A 10278-nucleotide genomic window follows, 5' to 3' on the forward strand; every position below is an offset into this window, starting at 1 on the left:
CGTTTAGGCAAAATTTAGACATTTTGCACTTCATATCATGCATTAGTAGTATAAATTAGTTTATTTTGGTTTAGTACCAAAGTAGTAAACCTCTTAATTGTGCAATTTGTCAAGGTCGCGAATCCTCTAGCAAAGGCAAAGAAATCGCACCCGATGAGTAATAGTTGGAGTACCCGAATTTAGTTTTCAAAAACTGTGAGTAAACTTATTATCGTCTTAATTATCTAGAGTAGTTTTATACAATTGTGTGATTTTATGAAAAATGGGTTTAAATAGTAAATTGTTATGTTTTAAGAGAAATTGTGATTTTATAAAATGATTTTATAAATTTTTTGGAAAATCGAATACTAGTTTTGAAAATAGAGTAATTGGAGACTGCCTGCTTGTGTTGTAAATTTATGGTTTTAAATTGAATGGCTTATGACAATAAATGAGCATGAATGGCTAAACTGATTTTGGTGTTAGAATTATTTATACTGTGTATTTAGCCTTGAGAGGCTAGGTTGCGATAAATTGCCATGTCATACAGAAAAAGATTTTATAAATCAGGTAGTAGATAAAAAATTAGCTACTGCAGTGGTGGCGAGTTCCGTGGGCCAGCCTATTAGAGGGGCACGGTCAACTCTTTTATATTTTCACCTCTGTCGTAGAGGCGCGTAGGGTATCTCCTGAGGTGGGCTTATTGAGTACACTTCACTTGGACTACCGCGTGAGAGTGAGACTCAACCAACACCAAAGAATGGCTATGTTTCAAAATAAAAATATGATTTATGCGAAATATGATTTTTTAACAGCCTTGGCGGACTCGGTTGGATACCCCTGGTCCAGGTGTCCTCAAGTACAGGATTTGGCATGAGCCAAGTTTTGAGTAATTCACGAGCCATATTGATTATTTGGTTGAAATGAATATTCGTGATGTGAAAAATTTACTGAAGTTAATTATTTTGAATTGTCTCCATTTACTCACCTTTAGATAGTTTAAATGGTGTCTGCTTACTCACTGTAATTTTATAATCTCACCACCCTCAATTCCCCACATTTCAGGTTCAGGATAGCCGGTAGATAGCCGATTGCATCACGGACTTCAGTTAGCCTTGCATTGTCAAAATTATAGGTTCATAGACTCGCATCTTATTGGTTAGTTGGGGGCTCACATGTCATTGTAAAAGTAATTTTATACTTTAGTTATCTGATTTAAAATATGTATGAACATATTTAGCTTTTACACCATGTTTTTGGCGAGTTTCGGTATTATCGAAAAAAAATGATAAAAATACCCTTGTGAGTCAGAAAATAATATTTTATTATTTTGATTTGGAAACGACTTATGATTTCTTGAAATGCAAGATTTAATAACTGTCGCTCATCGGGGAGATGCGAAAATTGATGCTAAGCCTTGCGGGGTTCCGATCGGCATTCGGAATAATAAGTGCCTATCGGGACGTCGCGACGGTTGTCACGGACGCGATGAGAGTTTCGGGTCGTGACATATATAAAGATCTATCGACTCATCTTCTAAAAATATCTATTTTAACCAAAACACTATATCTCTATATGAATTGAAATTCAAATAAACTCATTAAGTTTACACTCTAATTCTGGCTACATATGGCTTATAGGTATATCCCTATCTTATACGTAAATCAATTAATATGATCATATGTTATCCTAATTTTAGTCTACACTGAACTCCTGTTTCCAAGTTTGTTTGGATTCCTAAATCAATTTTATTGGTGATCAAGCAATTAAAAGCATTAAGAACAAATTGGAATAAACAATTCAAATCCCATTAAAGATAAGCAAGAAAGAAATTAAAAATTTAGATTACATATAAGTTCAATTGCAATCCTAGGAAAAGAAAATTAGCTACGCATAATTACAAAGACAAGTAACATTATTTAAATTTCAACCATTGAGAGTAACAAGAAAAATAAAGGTTAAGGAAGAAAATAAAACGATTAATTACAGCTTTGCTTCCTGAGTTTCTGCCTCAACTTTCAGCCTCTTGAACCAAAAGTTATCTAACCAAATGTCTCTTAAAAATATCTTATTTATACTAACAAACTTAATCTATTATTCCCTAAGTTAACCTATTGATTTAATTGGGCTCAAAAGTGTAATGAGGGGCCCAAATATCAATTGTCAGCCTTAAAATTGCCATTCCTGTAATAGCACATCCAGTCATTTTTATGCAATTTTCTCTATCTTCAAGGTAGAACTAAGCAAAGTAATCTTCATAGAAGTTGCAGCTCTGTCTCTTAGCTTTCCAATGGTCTACGAATTGCATCGTTTGAAGTTTTGTAGGGCGAGTTAAGTCAAAACACCAAAGCATATGCAAGCAAACTTTCGGGTCTTTTAACACCTTACTTTCCAAAATTAAGTCCAATTCCCTTAATTCCTACAAAACCATAAAACTAATAAATAATAACCAAATTAAAGGAAATAAACATAAATTAAAATAACTCACTTAAAAATAAACTAATTATAAAAATAACTAAAAATAACTAAATTATAATTAAAAATTAAGAACTTAGCTAATATTTAATAACAACATTGGACTAAAATAATTCTATAAAATAGAATTATCAATGTTTCCAACTTATGGTGCTTTATTGGAATGGATATGTCTATTCTTCCACTAGCACCTAATCCTCCTAGGGGTGCCAATGAGGTAGAGGATAATGAGGACAATGAGGCAAAAGATGGTGGAGACGAAGATGAGAACGAGACCTTCACCAGATTCATCTAACCATCAAGGGAGTATTCTTTACCTTTTCTTTTTCTAACATTAAGGATAATGTTTAGTTTGAGTTGGGGGTGAATTTATTTTTTTCTGGTGGTAAATATTCTATAGAAGTTTTAGATTTATTTTTATTTGAGTGCGTACCTAGATTTATAAATAATATAGGATTAGTTAGTAAATGAATCTATTACTTGTTCGAATTTAAGGAATCTAGAGTAAAGTTGTACCAATATTCGATGATTTCTCTATCCAATGATGATAATTAGTTGGCTTGAATTCTTAACTTTCAATGAATAAGATTTTTTGTGGATTCATACTAAATTCTTTTGTTGAGTATCATTGTTAAGGTGTGATTTCCACAATTTTGAGCATTATATATTTTGCTTTGAATTATTGTGAATATCTAGGAAGGTTTATATTGATGTCAATTTTAAATTATGTCATGAATTTTAGAATTTGTTTGATTCTCTCTTGAGATAAAATCTTAGGCAATACTTAGTTAAGGAGATGATTTAGGCCATCTTTGGACCGTTTGAACCTAAAAAACCAACCTTGTTTAATTTTATCCCTGATATACCCCGTTGATCCTAATTTCCCTTTTCTTTGTTTAACTACATAATAATTAAGCCTAACAATAAAATAAAATTTCTAATTTTGCAACCCTCACTCCTAAGCATGTATATTGTTTTAGGAATATAGATTAAGCTTAATGTTGAAAAAGGTGAAAAGGTGATGTTATAAAAAAAAAAAAAAAAAGTTCAAGATATTAAAAATCAACCAACTACCTACAATACAAAGAAAATAAGTTTAAGAGTATGAAATTGTGAAAAAAAAAGAAAAAAAAAGTGTTGAATAAAAGAAAAGTTCAAATGTGGAAGAAAAGGTGTACTAGGAGAAGAAGAATAGAGCTCTATATACAGGTTCTAGAATAATTATGTGCTTAGGGTAATTTGAGCCACATTATTATCCTTTATCCTACCTAGACCCTAGCCATACATTACAAGCTTTATTAAGTCTTTTTGATCCCTAGCTTGGTGTTAGTCTACATTAGTGGAAAGAAAGACGAAAAGTAAACATATAGAATTCTAGTACTAATTTGAAATTTATGTTGGTATAAACTCATCTGGATGTCATGATATTCTTAGTAAAAGATTTCACACACACACAAAAATCCATTCAAGAATGTGCTTGTATTGGAATTGAAACATGAATTTGACTGATGCCTATATTTTTCCTTAAGTTGATGATTGATAGATATACTTTTGAGAAAAATATATAGAATCATTAAGTTGGTGCACTTTATCTCTAGTAATAGTAACTATATTTATTTTATTTACATCATTTGAATTTGATTTTCGTAAGTTAGTTTTGTTTCTATGTTTTGCTCGAGGACTAGTAAAATATTAAGTTTGAGGGTGTGATAACTTTATGATATAGAGTTATTTGGACTTTATTTTGATAGTAATTTAGCTTAGTTCTTATGGTAATGCATAGAAATTAGTAAGTTTTATTTAAATTATTTTAAATTAGTTAATTTAGGAAATACAATCTAATCTTAGTTAATTTTATGCTTAATTTGCTGTTCATATGATTAAGATAGGTTGTTATTGATTTATTTGTGCTTTTGTAGGTGTTTAATGAAGGAAGAATTTTAATGGAAGAAGGAAAGTAATTTTGAGGTGAATATTTTCACTGCATATATTTTTGTATTTCGACCATACCTTTCTCTACAGAACTCCAAATGAGATAATTCTTAAATCATTGGAAAGCTAAGAGAAAAAGATACAACTTTCCTATTTACCATTTTAACTATTTTAGCCTGTAAAATGGTAAAACACCATGTCGAAATTGAAGCACTATAGCAATCCTAGAGCAATTATGATTTCTACTAACCAATTGGTCAAGGCCGCGGCTCACATAGTCTGATGTGGAAATTCTAGTTAGAATTGACTTCTTTCTTAACCCAACTTGGCTTAATTTCAAAGCCATATAAAAACAACCTTTCGAAAGACTTTTGAAAAAGGATAACTAAACACCATATTGACAGTTGAGAATCAAGCCGTAAAGTCATTGAAGCAGAGAAGAATTTGAAAGATTCAAGAAGATTTGGAAGATCAAGATTATAATTCTTGGGTTCTATCATTCTTTTATTATTCTCTTATTTTCTTAGTTTGATCTGAATGTTTAAACCTTATTTGATGATGATGTGTGACTTGATGAGGAACTAATTTATATATCTAAGATTATGGTTGAACTCAATACATAGTCTAATTTATTTATCTCTCTTTTGCTTATGTTTGGTGGATTTAAGTTGTTTATTCTATTTTTTTGCTTAATGCTTCTAGTTGATAAGTCATCAATTAGATTGACTTGGAAACCTAAGTTAAATCTTGACAAAAAAGATTTAGGGACCTAGAATAAAATAGCGTATGATCGAATACACTTAGTTGATTAGGTGGTTTGATTTGCATATAGGATAGACATACACCTATAAGCCATACATAGCTAAAATTAGAGTACGAACTTAATGATTCTATCTTTAAATTAATTTGCATAAACATATAGTAAATTAATTAGGAGATATATTTTTATAAGAAACTTGACGGAGACTTATAAATAACTTAAGACTCTAGGTTAATAACTTAATCCATTAAGCTAAGTTAAGAGAGAAAGATTATAATCAGATAAAGTATTAAAGGGCATCATAATCTTAGGTCTAAAAATCAATCAAATCTAAAAAAGTAATTTTGCTAAGTAAATTTAGATTAGTTTTAGTTTTTAACTTTGATTTTATTTTGCTTTTTCATTCAAATTTTAGTGTTTGGATAAATTAGAATGTGTAATTTTAGTAATTAATAATAAGAATTAATTCAATTCTCTGTGAAATCGACACTCTACTCATCATTATATTATCTTTGTGATAAGGATACTTGTGTGGGTAGTAAATTGAGCAACATCAATTAAACCTAAAATTGCCTATGATGAAGCAAGTAACCTGAAAAGAGAACAAGACAGTTTAAAATCCTGTAGTCAAAATCTTTGTTTCTTCACCTTTGGAATTTGTCAAATCTTCAACCACCCAAGTGTTTGGCCTTTAACAGTAATCCACACAGCTACCAAATAATACCTTCTCAAAGGTAGGATTTTACTTGTGTAGCAAGTTTTGTTTCAAAACAAAAAAGACCAAAAATTCTTGTCGAATCTTGTTTCTGTCAGACAAAGAAAATTATTTTTCTTTTCTTGTTTTTATGAAATCGTTAAGAAGTGGCTAGAGGCTTAGAATTTTAGTTGGCTAACATAATATAGTTATGTAGCCAAATTAAGTCGTAACCTTAGATACAACAGTTATATTTTAATTCAATTAAGTCCTTATTAACTTAATTAAATTTCACTTTATTTTGGTCTATTCCAATTAAGTCCAACTTAATTGATTATCCTTATTTAATCTCAATCATATCACTTAATGTGTGTGACCTATTAGGCTTTTAACATGTTAGCAATAAATATAAATTCTAATCAAATATCAATTTGATAATTAATTTATATTTATAGATCATAAGCTGCATCTAACAATACATTATGACCACCCAAATGTTAAAAAGTAAATTAAAGAATTTGACAAAGCCCTTCAGTGATAAGCCTCTCAGTGCAATGTAGTCTTTTCATCAAATATCCTAGATATGTCATAAAGCATAGCTCAGTGTTTACTTATAGCATTCCATATCAGTTCTCATAATTCATGAATAACCTTATGAATTTAGGTAACTAACTTTCCTCAAATTCATCATGATTTAGCTAAAGATTTTATACAAGTTAATCAAGAATTAAGAACAAGTGAGATACATCCCTTCATATTATTTGGGGTGATGAATCCTTTCTTGATCACTCATTCACTTTCGCATGTTTCATGGCATACCCAAAAATATCCTGTTTAGGCATTTAGTCTCCTCCAGAGCCGTAGAGGTGAAATCAATGTCATTCCCTATACGAGATGACTTGTTGTCTTAAGTCTGAAAACTAGTTGCACCAGTATCGCATAAGAACTTACTTCATGCACACTTGAATGAAATACCAAATGGAGTTATCATTGCAGGTCATATTCAATGAACTTATTCTTTAACTCACGTCCATATGTTATCCTCAAGTATCCCATATATTTTAATCTATGAAATCGATTGCTTACTTCCCAAGTAAGGAGGCTTAACATGTACTAGTTTTTGATCATTGTCAATGTCTTGTCTTGACAATACAATGACCAAAAACAATTTTAAGAAAATGGCTTTGATGTATAGTGATCTCATAATTGTAACAACTTTACAATTCTCTTGCAAGACCTTTATGTTCCATTGGCTTCATCCAATTAGTACTTAATAACTCCTTATTATTGCACCAACATGAAGGAGAACCTCTATCACATATAGTTATGTGATTAAGTATGCATTAAATGACAATATACATTCCTTGACCAATCCAATTTGCTCAAGGGCATATACCAACGTTTCGTTGGTAAAGGAAGAATTTTGAAGATGATTCCATCGGTAATGTCATAATGTGCGGGTCTAGGATCCCAACCACTAGACATGAAAGAATAGGAGTCACCACCAATCTTTTTTATCTAGGTGTGATTGGCCACTTATTAAATTTGTTCTATTCTATGAAATCCTAAATTGATTTTAGGTTCGACTAAAGAATAATTGCCAGGCTTGCGAATTTTAAAGTTAAGTTCTGGAGTATAGTCATGCACAGGGAAGGACTAGCATCCCCGTGATACTCATTCCATGAATAATACCATTTAATCATATGTTATCCTATTTTAACCTTAACATTTGATTTTATTCTTATGTTTCCTTAGTCATTGTTTATTTACTTTATTCTATATTTTATCAACAAATTAAAGGTAGTTTCTCAGTTTTACACGTGTGACGTGCACGTGATGCAATTATGAAATACATGACATAAATCTCGATAAAATGCCAATGAAAATCTTTTATTAAGATTATTCTCTAAATCCGCCCATCATACTGATGGAATGCAGGAATAATTTCTCACCTAGAGAATAACTCAAAAAAAAAACTCACTTTTGCAAGTTTATCGAGTTAATCACATCATCAGGACAGTAATTTGCAAGTGAATAAAAAAATATTGTTTCATGGATGTAAACCCTAATATGAGCAAAAGCCTTTTATTAAGGGCATTCTCCAAGCCCTCTCATCATACCGATGGGACTCAAAGGTGTCATTTCACCTAGAAAATTTTTCGAAGGAACTCGTCTTCACAAGCTCCCTCGAAAAGTCCCATCATCGGGACTTAAACTCGCGCACACAATAAGCCTACATGCCATGGTATTTAAATAATGCAATTGTGGTGTTTGATATACTTATAAATTTCAATATATTTTTGTTAATCTTCTTATAGCTCTTTTATTATTTCTTTGCAATCCTTCCTTTCTTTTTATTTTATTTTTGTATGTGTAAATATCCTAAATAAATATTTTTTTATTATTTTTTACCTAATTATTTATTAATTCAATTATTTGTTTATTTTACTATAAATGTTTACTTTTTACCTATATCTATATTTGTTATAGCCAAATACTCTATTTTATTATTGTTATTATCATTTATCTATATATTTTTTACCTAATCGACGTTTTTGTAACTAAATTTCTTTTTTATTTTTCTTACTTATCTAGCCTATTTTTATGACTAAATATATTTTAATTTTTTCTTTATTAATCTACTTTTTTATGACTAAATATATATTTTATTTATTCTACATTTTCTTTCATCTCTTTAGATCTACTTCTTTATATCTAGGTAGTTTCCATTTTTCCTATTTAAATCTGTTTTTTAACTGAATATTTATTTGTTTTCTACATTTTACTTATATAAATCTATTATTATAATTATTGTTTTATATTTAGACATTTATTTATATATTTATATATATTTTACCTACCTAAACCTATTCTTTTTATAACTAAATATTTATTTGCCCTTTTTCTATTTATTGGTTTTTTTTGTTTTTTCCTTTTTATTAATCTTCCTAAAACATTATAATTTTTTCTGTATTATATTTTTTTTTGCACCATCCTATATTAATTAATCTCATATTTTGCTCAATACATTTTCTTATAAACTAAACTGAGCCAACCAAACAGATCCATACAACAAAAGAAAAAGGCTTCACCTTGCTTAGGCTAGAGTGATGGTCCAAGATGACTGGTTGGCTTAGGAGCTCCCTAAGCCTACCTCCTCAACCCACTAACGTTGCTTCAAAACGCTCCATTTAGGGACTTAGTCACTTAGGATCCTTCCCAAATTGTGTCGTTTCCAACCTTAACCTTCTAACCCAACAACTTCGGCCAAAACGGTGTCGTTTTGTGCACCCTACTCCTCACAACCTTAGGTATTTAAACCCTTTTTTCTTCCTCTCTTCGTTGTCCTTTTCTATTTTCTCTCTCTAACGGCTACCCTTTTTCTTCGTTCTTTCTACACTCCAAAACCTATAACCCAAACCCTATCCCCTACCACTATTTCACCACCACCATTTGCATCACTAAAAGAAAAAAATCCCTTTTTCTTTTCCTCGATCAGAAAAGAGAAAGAGAAATTATCAAGGCCCCAAAAATCCCTAAATTCCTCTAAAAATCAAAAAAGAAAACTCCCCCTAACCTACTTCCATTCCTATTTATATACATTTTCATTGCTTTTTGTGATTTTTGGTTTTGATTTTTTGATTGTGGTTGTGGTATTTCACCGGCTAATAGTAAGGAAAAGGCTAGGAATTTTATGTTTATTCTAGGTTTTTACTCTAAGGATTTCTAGGGTTTTTTTTTTTTTGAAATTTGGCTTCTTCCTCTGTTTTAGGGTTTTCTTTTCTGTATATAGGGATCAAGAATGCTATCTTAGGCATTCAGTTAACTGATGATCCTTTGTTGTTTTTGCCTCTACCGAGTGTGATTTCATGCACCTAGTAATATGCGTTTCTACATTGCTACGATTTTAGTCCTTTGTGCTAGCTGTCTTTTTTCATTTTGTTTTCTTGCATTTTCCCAAAGGTTCTTTACATAATTTTGCCCTAATATTGTTTTATCTATTTTAATTATGTTTGATCTATTTTTCTTTTAATTGCACCTTATGGATTTGTTTTTGGGCTACAGACTCAAATACCCTGCCTAACTTTTAAGCTCGTTGGACATGCAACATTTAACTTTCAGTTAGGTATGATATTTCCAATGGCCCAAAAAAAAGACTTGAGAAGCCCAAGCAAAGCCCCAAAGAAACTTATTGGAACTTGGACTGATAATCAGTATAAGCCAGAATAAAAATAAAAATAAAATGAAATCTAAATAAAAATGAAAAATGAAAAATTATTGAGTTACTCCAAAAATGTGTCTACAAGTAATTGATGAATTCCATCATTAGTAGATGGATTCCATCAGTAATACATGTAGGATAATGTTTTTTTCCTGTTTAGGATTTATATTTTGTCGGGTTCGTAATAAAATTATTATATGATATTGTTATTGATAA

This window comes from Theobroma cacao, chromosome 9, assembly GCF_000208745.1.
Source record: "Theobroma cacao cultivar B97-61/B2 chromosome 9, Criollo_cocoa_genome_V2, whole genome shotgun sequence".
NCBI lineage: Eukaryota > Viridiplantae > Streptophyta > Magnoliopsida > Malvales > Malvaceae > Theobroma > Theobroma cacao.